The sequence below is a fragment of the Pinus tabuliformis genome, chromosome 7, assembly GCF_031772625.1.
Source record: "Pinus tabuliformis cultivar Carrire ecotype Pingquan chromosome 7, CPIR1, whole genome shotgun sequence".
Taxonomy (NCBI): Eukaryota; Viridiplantae; Streptophyta; class Pinopsida; order Pinales; family Pinaceae; genus Pinus; species Pinus tabuliformis.
Window position 1 is genome coordinate 1,706,391,271 of NC_142293.1, and position 11,891 is coordinate 1,706,403,161.

Here is an 11,891-nt window from a genome sequence, read left to right on the forward strand (position 1 = left end):
ATTTTGTTTTTGGACCCTATATTAGGTTGAGCGGACCTATCTATGGTTTTGTGCATGAATTTTTGCACATGGTTTTGGACGTGATGGTTTTTGGTCCATGGTTTTGGACGCAATGGTTTTCGGTCCATAGATTTGGACATGATGGTCTTTGGTCCATGGTATTGGATGCTTAAGCATGTATAAATATGTATTGTAACATTGAAAGGAACATAATGAAAAATCAAGCTACTAGTCTCGGTTTTGGGATCGAAGGGAAAATCTCTGTGTGTACGTGTTTTATGTGTTATGCTCTCACATTGTTTATTTTCTGTGTTTTAGAATTCTTATGCAGGTAATTTCTGTACGAGGTTAAAACCTACAAACATTGAGTAGGAGGTTATAAAGGAAATAGATAATGTCTTAGACTCAAAGGCTATAAAAGGGGTGTCAAAATGGGTCCTTAATCTAGGAACTTCCAAAGCTTGTCAAAATCAATATCTCCACACTATTGATCTATATTGGCACATTAAAAATGTTTTGGGAAAGGTCCTATGCAAGCATAATAAAAACAAATATGAGCTTCTCATCCACATTGAGGAATTCTGACTACTCTATCAGATCATGGATGAACGCATGCAACACATGGAGGTAGTAATTCTACGCAACAAAGATCCACCTCCACCATGTTATCATCACTGCCCTGCACCAACCAACTAGTCTCTTCATGTTTTTTGAGTGTGCTACAAGTAGCAGTTATGTTTTTAGATTATATGTCATCTAGTTATATGTGTCTTTTAATTTCTATTGTTATGGTCTTTGTGGCATCCCTGCCAAGGTTTTGTAATGTGAACACTAGTCATACTCAACATATCATTCTTAATTTGCAGAACTCATGTCTAAGCCTCAATTATTGCCTCTAGACACTGGCAGACCATGGCTAATTGAGGCATCATTCCAAATCATGAATTTGGTATATTGCTTCCGTTAATAATATAATTTAAGCTTACAAAAAAGGGGTTTTTTATTTGAATCCCAAAGGGATTGGATCTAAAGGTGGAAAGCGAGGATTTTTTCATTGTTGGGCAAGGTTCAATTCCCATGAGGGCCTACCTTGAAGCCATGGGGGCACCTTCATGTCGTGGTTCAAAGTGTGGTTGTACCTAGAGAGATTATGTCAAATGGTATTGTTACTCTTGCACACATAAGTGGATTAAATCCTACCCCCATGTCCTTCAATTTTCACCACCATGGAGGGTGCCCAACATTGGGATCTAGGCCACTGCATTGATATGAGAACAAGGGAATTAATACAAGGTTCCAATATAACACCCAAGTGGCAACCTACATGCAAGAAGCTACTCACGTGTGTGGTCATGTGTGAGGTGAGTTCATGGTAGGTTTCAAACATTATGGAGGTTGATGTGAGAGATTTGAGAAGGACATATAGAGTCATAGTCCACCTTCAAGCATAATTATGGAGAAATATACAATGATTAAGGATAATTATGACACAAGGTGGTGGGGGCAAACAAGAATATACGTTGGATATTTAAACTAATCTCTTGCTCATCAGAAGCCTTGGTATGACGAGTTGTTATTTAACCTTCCTTAATTTGTTGTTTTTTGAGTGTTTATCCTCTTTGAATTTATTGTTGCTTTTGGTAGTGTTTCCTTTTCTTTGGGTTTTGGGTGTCTCTAAGTGTTGGGTTTCTAGTTCAATGTAAGGTTTTAGGAAACAATTCCCCTGCACTCTAGTTTAGTTGTGGCTCTGAGCTTAAAGGTGGAAGTTCTCAGGCTTGTCTTCATTAGAACAAGGTTTGGATTACAAGTGGCCTTGAGGTTTAAATTGGTGGGTCTCCTCTGGTTACAAAGGAGGAACAAGAGGAAGAGTCACCCCTCTTGTTCATCTCGAGGCTCATCAACCTTTGCCTTCTCAACCTCAAGCTCAATCTTTTGCTCATCATTTCATGGCTTGATTTCTAGAGGTAATTCCTAAAGAAGTTTGCATAACTATTTCAAAAGTTGAGGAGGAGGTTTGTTATAGCCATAGATTCACTCTTGATTATCAAGTTGATAGAAGCATAAGGAATTGGATTTCAAATATTGTTAATTCAACTTGGTCTTAGTTAAAATCGCGTGAGAATATTTCTCATAGATCGATAAAAAACATGTTAGATAAAAACATTTCTATTATGGCCAAGAAGCTATAAAAATTTATTTTCACCTCCTCTCAAGTAGACTGTAATCCTCCTCCACAATATAGGTGGACTCTCCCTTAGGTTGACATGATTAGGCAAGCCAAGCTTTATGTTGCAGCATTTTTCTAGTTATGCTTGTTAATTTTGGTAAAGCACTTATATTAGTTTTCTTTAAGTTTAAATGATAGTGTCGGTCAATTATTTTGAACTAGAATTTCATTACATTTAATTCATCAATCCAATTTGGTACATTTGTGAAGTGTAATGAAAAATATATGCAAGACTTGGTTTCTAATTTGTCTGTTGAAAATTACTTGCATGCTACTTGTTGTTAACATTTGAAAGCAAAGATTTAACTATGGAAAGTAATTGCAATTAAAAGGAATCAACATAACACTAGTTCTAAACACTTCAAACCCATCACCATGTAAAGTTTTTCATGAAACATTCACATAATCTCTTGTTCATTCATTTAATAATGGTTCTATATAAAAATTTACAATTGAATTAGACAATCCTTTATTCAATTAGACAATTCATATTAATAGTCTTTGTTGTGCTAGCAAACTACACACAAATAGTAATTAAAAAGCATTGAAATTACACACTCAAATAATGAAAAGAACTGAAATTACACCCATTCAACTATAAAAGTAATTAACAAAGTGAGAGCAATGCTTTCCCTTGCACAGTGGGCCCTCCCGACTTGGCCTTACATTGCTTAAGAAGTCCTTATAAGTTTTAAACTGTTAAAAGGCTTTAAACTATGAAATCATTCATGCAATATAAATGCACAAGAAAAACTAAAATAGCAACAACACTTTTGTATTATGATATCTGAGAAAATAAAGAGTGCGTATCATTGTTCCAATCCATATATACTTATACAACTTGAGTAAATCATTTGGTGGGAAATACTAGAACAACTTTGTCAAAATATCAAAGTTTAGATTTTATGATGACAAAAGAACAGGTGCGATCTACATATGAGAAATTTGTGTTTAGATGCACAAACTTCTTCATGCAGGTTGTTAATTATGATTTAGCTTGATCTTCAAAAGCTTGATCTGTAGCCTGCGCCAACGATTTTGTACTGGTCCACATACTCTGCCACCACTAGACTGTGCCTTGGATTATGCTCTTGTGCTAATCTAGAAAGGGCTAGATTGAATATGACATGTGAAAAATATCAAGGTTATCTTTTGTCATATCTTCCAACTCGTAATCTCGCCATTTCATGCTCATACTCATATCGATCTACAACTCGTCTATGGTATTGAAAACTTGCTACATAATCTTATATGTGGCTACAAAATGTTGTTTCTATAGATATAACATTTAAATTGTTTTTACAAATGAATGCATGAAAACATAAAATAATGGACACTTTACCTTAGGATTTTCTAGTGTCTAATCCTTATAGCTCAAACCATGATTTCTTAACAAAATGTTAGTAATAGAGAAATTATAGGATAGTGAATATGGTAGACTTCTAAAAGTATGGTTGCAAAAATAAGTAGCAAAAAAGTGATCCCCAAGGGTTAGCTCAATCGGTCGAGTTCCCATCGTTAAAGCACCTATGCTATTATGAGGTCATAGGTTTAATTCTCTCGACACTCTCGATGTTAGGCTCAATGGTTGAGTCGACATGAAGTGATCCCTTTGCATGGATCTTCTTGGTACAATATTATGTGGACATAATAGTCAATGATCTTTGGGGGTCATGAACCACATACGAAAAAGTAGTAAAAAGGTGACAAAATGAGTTCATTCTAAGGGTCTAACATATAGACTTGTAGCTCAGTGCAATATGTAATGTTAAAATTTTGAATCTCTGCTATTGGTCTAGTTTCCCAAGCGGAAAACTAGTAACCCATAAAAAATAAATATATACTTTATATTAAAATTAATATAAAGTGGGTAACCTTTAAAAATTATATATATATATATATATATATATATATATATATATATATATATATATATATATGATTCTTGAATGTGAAAACCCTTCTTAAATCTTTGCAAATATTTTATTGGAAAAAATGTATAAATTTTATGATATCTATTCTTTAAATTTTAATTGAGATGCTTTTAAGTGAGATTTTTTGGAGTTTCAAGCAGATTTCTGGCTGGAATCTGACAAAACATTTTGTAGTCAGATCTTGATTTATGTTGTTTAAATTGGTTTTTTGACTGCATATATGGATTCAACACACTGAAAAACCCCTAGGGCACTTCGATTGTGCAAAGATCAACCATCAAACTTGTGATTTTAATGAATCTCTGTTGTATTCTAGAAAAATTAGATCGGAAAATAAAATAAAAAACTTTTCAAAAAGTCACACCTAAAGACAACTCAAATTCTAATAGGATTTATTTATCTATTCATACATGTTTTGTTCGGTTTTGACCTATGAAAATATAACATTTCTTTTGACCTTCGAAAATTTAATAGTCCTCCCTCCTAGCACCTATATTTCAATTTGTACTTTTTTTCTAATCATTCAGCTTTTGCTTGGTCCATGAGGATGTGAGGGGTGTCCACACAAAACATTAGATACAATCCTCGTACCATTCACAGAGTAAAAACCTCCAGAAATAACATTACTATAATTTAGAGTTTATGAAAAAAAGGGAGGAACTAAAAGGAAAATAGAAAAGAGAAAAAAAAGTTTGAATGAATTTGTTTACTTGCTACGATATGTATGTTTTCATATAATTGTTAAAAGTAGATTGTTTTCATATAACTATTAAAAGTAGTTTGTTTTGTAATAATGTGTGTGTGTGTGTGTGTGACTAGAGGAATCAATAATTGGGATGGTTTCTTACTTGTGTAACATGGGGTTGATTCTGATTGCTACCACTATAACCTCTAGGTGCCTACATATGCCCCTTTCACAGACACAGTTAAGTTGGGGGGATTGGAACCTCAAATCTCTTGGTACATAACACTTCATTATCACAAGACTTGTCAGTGTAGCTGCCCCCAAGGGCTTATTTATATAATATTTGTTTTTCTTTATTAACTAACCAATGAAGGGAGTTTGTTTCATATATTGAAAATTATAACTTTCACAAATTTAATAATTAAAATTATTTTTGTTATATATATATATATATATATATAGAAACAATATGTTCGAATTAAAAAAAAAGAGGCAAGGTTTGTAAATATCCATAAACTAAATTGTTAAATCATTATATGAAGGGAGATTATAAAGAATATCATATATTAATTTAAATATCATACAATTCAGTGTCTGTGTCTCATTTGGTGATTGAAGTGATGTGAAGTTGTGAAAACTAAGAGATCCGAGGTTCAATCCCCCGGTCATGACCTGATCTACAGAGAGGATGATAGGTCGTAGGCTCCCAGAAGAACACCGGTAGATACCAGAATCAACTCTGATGCAAGTATGACACAAATTTAGTTGTTGATTCCTCTAGGTTAAAAAAAAAAAAACGTATGTTTGGAAAATGGCCAAAACATCTATTAATTAGACTACACTATTTAGGATGGCACAATCTAACTAATAGACAATTTTTGTCTTTTTTCTCCAAAATTTGGCAATATTATTTTAGGCTGGATTATAATTTTTTTTAATTTAAAATTAGCTTTCTAAATGCGTGAATGGATTCAATGCCCTGAAAAATCCCTAGAGCACTTGGAATATGTAGATTACACAACCCAATCTTAGGATTATAAGAAATATTTGTCAAATTTCAGCAAAATTTACCATAAAAGATTCCTAGAAAAAGGGGCAAAACATATATTAGTTAGACTACATTATTGACAAATGATGCAATCTAACTAATAGATGTTTTGGCCTTTCTTCATGGAATTTAGCGATACAATGTTGGGCAAGATTATAATTTTTAGTTATTTAAAATAGGTTTTAGAATGCATAATTTGAATCAACACCTAGAAAATTCCATGGAGCACTCAATTGTTTTTGGTTACATAAACTCAAACATAGGATTCTAAAAAATATCTCCCTGATTTTAGATAAAATTGACCAAAAATGATGCCTGGAAAAGGGCCAAAATGTCTATTAGTTAGACTACATTCTTCAAGAATGGTGTAGTCTAACTAATAGATGTTTTGGCCTTTTTGTCATAATTTGATGATACAATTTAGGGCAAGACTATGATTTTTGGTTGTTTAAAATGATTTTTTGAATGCATAACTGGATTCAACTCTCTAAGCAATCCTTGGACCACTTGGGATCTGCAGATTACACAACTCAACCTTATGATTTTAATAAATAGTAGCCTAATTCTAAGCAAAATTAGACAAAAAAATGCCCAAAAAAGTGCTAAAACATCTTACTACGATATTTTGGAATGACGCAATCTAACTAATAGGCATTTTGGTCTTTTTCTTTGGAATCTAATGATACAATTTTGGGCAAGATTATGATTTCTAGTTGTTCAAAATTGTTTTTTAATGCATAAATGGATTCAACACCCTGAAAAACCCTTGGAACACTGAGATTCTATAGATTACACAACCCAAACTTGTGATTCTCAGAAATATTTGTTGAATTTTAGGAAATTGACCGGAAAAGTTGCCTAGACAAAGATCAAAATGTCTCTTAGTTAGAGTACACTACTCAAGAATGGCAAAATCTAACTAATAAACATTTTGGCTTTTTTCATTGGCATATGATAATATAATTTTGGGTAAGATGGTGATTTCTGATTGTTTAAAATGGATTTTTGAATGCATAAATAAATTCAATACCAACTCGGGTGCTTAGACTCTACAATTTATACAACCAACTTACAAATTTAAACAACATATACCAAATTTTAGATAAAATTAATAAAAAAATCAAATCAATTAATAATTTAATTTTATACAAACTATCTGATTGTTTTATAACAAATGAACATCTCCACAGAATTGATATATCCAAAAATATTAATGCATCAAATTTCACAACGTACCCATTTGTGGGCTATCCTTAACATACAAGCGATCATCCTCTGTGGTATAGATGGTGCAGGAGGCCAGCCTGAAAATAATATTTATTCCTTGGAATGCCTTTGAGAGAATTCCTTTCATCATTTCGTAAGTCATAAACATAATGCCAAGACTTGGAACAACTTTGAGGTACCCTGCAAGAATTCCCCTGTATAAACCAGCCCATCCTTCTGTCTAATTATCTGCATGAATGTGCCAACAAGTACCCTGTTGTTGTAAACATGAGCACGCCCACCTACACCTTCCAGCTGCATTCTTCTCCTCACCAAATCTAGAGGAAATGTTCCTGTTGAGGATGCAATACCTAAGAGGCTTCCACAGGCCAAGCTAACCCCAACAGGTGAATCCTGAGGCCTCTCAGACTCCCAAGCAGATTTGAGACCCTCATAAGCGCAGAAGCTAATAGCTATATTAGGTCCAACTCCCAAAACAGTTGGTCCAAGGTCTTTGTACAACCCCTTGAGGGCTTCATCTCTGCAAATGTTACAGAGGGCATGTGTAATACCTCTATAGTATGTCACATTTGTTTGTGCTGCCAACCTAGTCCTCACAACATCCACTGGATATGTGATTGATGCAGTTGTTACTCCTGCTGCACCACCACCTAATAAATGAATACCAAGGTCTGTGCTCACATTCTCTTTATGTTTTTCCATGCCTGGCAGTGACTGCATAATTGTTTTGTATGTCTCATACTTGTAAAAACTAATGGAAGAATAAGGAAGTCGATGAGAAATTGTAACCAAATTTCCCTCCAAAAAGCCCTAATTCCTTCTTCAGAAACAATCCGAGATGCTTCACGGAAAATACTTTCCTTTTGCAAATTCGCACTCGCACCATCAGAGTGCATGCCCTGGACCTGAAACAGAATTGTAAGGCGAGCCAATAGGGCAGCGCAGGTCTTGCTGACAACACCTACAACACCCCCTGCTAAAAGCTGTGAAGTATGTGTCCCAATCTGTGAATGTTGCACTGCTTGCCGCACAAACCTTTTCACACCTCTGTCTATATCACCATGGTGGAGCTGGTCTGAACTATTCAAAGACAACTTTGTAGGGGCAACCAACTGTGCCCTCTGCAGAGAAATCCCACCATCCACCACAACACTCACAGTCTGCCTGTGGGGCCCGAATGAAGCCGCCCTTCAGCGGCCCCCTGAGTCTGCATCCCTCGGATTTTTAATAGCTATCCACGATGAGAATATATGGATTATTTACCTCTTGGAATACTCTGAACTCACATGTACTGCTTGTGTCAGAGCTTAAAATGGATTTTAATTTATTATATATAGTTTGTGGTACTATTGGTGTAAATATTATTATGGGTTGGTCTAATTAAATAATAATAATAAAGTTTGCATCTGGAGAGATTTGATCCCTCTCAGTGCTTAATAGATCTCGGGTTAAGATAGATCTAGGCATCCTTCTTAGTGCTTGATAGATGTGGTGTTAAGATAGGTCTAGGCTAGTTTCAGTGGTGTGTGGTCATAAAATTTTTATTGAACATCTAATTATTTTTTATCATTTTAAATATGTTAAATATGTCTAAGATTAATTTGGTCAATTTAATTTAAAATTTGCTTAGTTACCTTAGTTTATTGAGATGAAAGAGACTCTCAGTAACTTGAATGATGAAAATGATAAAATACAAATTTTGAGTGCGAAGTGTCAATGTAACAATTTTGATAAATATAAAATGTGAATACTAAGAATATAGTCAATTAGAAACAATCTTCATTGCAATCAATCCAAAACTATTTTTTTCTATTGTTCCTAATGTCACACCTATTAGTTTTTCCATTTTCTCATATCGATCATATGAAAAGAGTAGTTGGAACGGTAGTTATTTTCTAACAATGTTGAATGATGGAAAATGAGAATAATAAGAATATACCCAACTATAAATAGTTTATATTTTCAAGAAGCAAACATTTGGAGTGAGCAAACATTTTATTTAGAATGAAAATTCAAGTATTGCATTTATGGTTGAATAATTTTTATGTGCTTACACTGAGAGAGAGTGTGTATGCTTTGGGGGTGAGAAGGAGAGATAAGGGGAGATAGAGATATATATGGGAGGGAGAGGGAATAAGAGTGTTATGAAACCAGCTCAAGAAAATATAGAAAAGATAGATCAACGCCTTAGAATTCAGCCTCTTCGAGGGGGCAACCTCCTTTACATAACATAAATGAACAATTCTTGGATGATACAAATGAAAAAACCTCCTTTCTATATATAGGAGTCTAAGGAGTCACAATATAATCCAGCCGACCTAACAATAATAATATAAAGCCACAAAAATAACAATAGAGGGATTCTATGGGGCACAGAAATAACAATATGGGGGTAATAGGGGCACAAAAATATAAATAAGGGGTATAACTACAATAGTAATGGGGTAATCACTAGTATTATAGGGACCCAACATGCCCCTCTCCTTCAAAAAAGTGTTGTCCTCAACGCTTGAGTAGTTCTGGATACTTCTGCATAAAATTTTCATCCTCCCATGTGGAATCTTCAGCAGATAAGTTCTTCCACTTGATAAGATACTCTGAAATTGATCGATTTCGTAGCTGTCGAGTTCTTGTTTCTGTGACTGCTTCCGGTTCCAATATAATTTTTCCTTCCTCGTCAAGTTCTGGCAATATTGTTTGAACTGGGAGCTTGTCGCCTATAACCTTCTTTAAACATGAAACATGGAAAACTGGGTGCAATCGAGAAGCTGCAGGAAGCTCCAATTTGTATGCCATAGTACCAATCTTTTGCAACACCTTGTACGGACCATAATACTTTGGTGATAATTTATTATCCTTCTTAGCTTGCTTTAGGGACATTTGCTTATATGGTTGTAGCCGTAGGAATACCCAATCACCTACATCAAAACTTCTTTCACTGCGATGTTGATCTGCCTGTTGTTTCATTCTATTTTGTGCCAACACGAGGTTATCCTTTAAGAGTTGGAGGACTTGTTGTTGATGTTCGATGTGATGTTCCACTGCCTGAACCTTAGAATTTTCTCTTAAATATGATGTGATGGATGGTGGTTGATACCCATAAAGTGCCATAAATGGGGTCATTTTTGTTGCTGTATGGAAGGAAGTGTTATACCACCATTCAGCCAGAGGCAACCATTTGACCCATTGTGTCTGTTTATCAGATACAAAGCAACGAAGATATCCTTCCAAACATTTGTTTACTATCTCAGTTTTCCCATCAGATTGAGGATGATAAGATGAGCTATGAGCTAACTGAGTACCAAGACAAGAAAATAATTTTGTCCAAAAATTTCCAGTGAAAATGGGATCTCTGTCACTTACAATAATCTTTGGGTTTCCATGTAGCTTTTGAATTGTTTCCATAAATGCAGTAGAAACTGTACTGGCTTTAAATGGATGTGATAATGCACAAAAGTGTGCATACTTGGTAAGTCTGTCAACTACCACCATGATGACACTCTTTCCCTCAGACTTGGGTAAACCTGTGATAAAATCCATTGAAACCTCCTCCCAACGTTGGCTTGGAATGGATAAAGGTTGTAATAGACCCGGTGTCTTAATTGTTTCAACTTTATTTTGTTGGCAAACCAAACATTCCGCCACAAACTTTTGAATATCTGATTTAAGGCCATCCCAAAAAAATTCCTTCTTAACCCTGTGGTAAGTTTTTAAAAATCCTGAGTGCCCTCCTAAGGGAGAAGTGTGCAATTCCATAAGAATCTTTTGTTTTAGCTGGGAATTCTTACAGAGGTATAAGCGATCTTTGTACCATAACGAATCATTTTGCCAGCTAAATGTATCAGAAGTACTGGAATCTTGTTGTAGCTTTCGAATAAGTGCCCACACTTCTTCGTCATTCTTCCATTCCTCCTTTGCTTCGTTTATCCAATCTGGTTGGATAATAGAAATGGCACACAACAATGCTTCCACATCCTCATCCTTTCTTGAGAGTGCATCTGCCACCACATTTTGCTTCCCTTTTTTGTAGATGATTTCAAAGTCATAACCCAACATCTTTGTGACCCACTTTTGTTGCTCTTCAGAGGATAATCTTTGTTCTAAAAAGTATTTAAGGCTATCATGATCCGTTTTTACCTTGAAGTGTCTTCCCATTAGGTAGGGTCGCCATTTCTTAAGTGCATGGAGTATTGCCAACATTTCCTTCTCATAAATAGCTTTGCTTAAAAACTTTCCCTTGATTGGACGACTTTCAAAAGCAATGGGTCTTTCATCTTGCATTAGAACAGCACCAATTCCATTTCCTGAAGCATCACATTCCACAATAAAGGTTTTTGTGAAGTCCGGTGTAGCTAAGACCGGTGCTTGGCACATTGCCTCTTTAAGATGTTCAAAGGCCTTTGTTGCTTCCGGAGTCCATGAAAATGAATCTTTCTTCAATAATGTTGTTAGAGGTGCTGCTATTCTCCCATAATTCTTAACAAACTTGCGATAATACCCTGTCAACCCAAGAAATCCTCGCAGATGCTTTATGGATGTGGGGATTTTCCATTCCTTAATGGCTTTAATTTTGCTAGGGTCTACCTTAACTCCTTCATGAGATACAATATGACCCAAATATTCCACCTCCTGGACTCCAAAGAAACATTTGGATCTTTTTGCATATAATTGTTTCTCCTCCAATAGTTGTAGCACCCTGTCAACATGTTCAACATGATCCTTCCAAGACTTGCTGTAGATTAGTATATCATCAAAAAATACTAACACAAA

General features: G+C 35.0%; 1 pseudogene; it reads right to left on the reverse strand.

Moving 5' to 3' along the window:
- Nucleotides 1–7,119: 7,119 nt before the first annotated feature.
- LOC149255148 (uncharacterized) lies at nt 7,120–8,334 on the reverse strand (annotated as a pseudogene).
- Nucleotides 8,335–11,891: the final 3,557 nt, after the last annotated feature.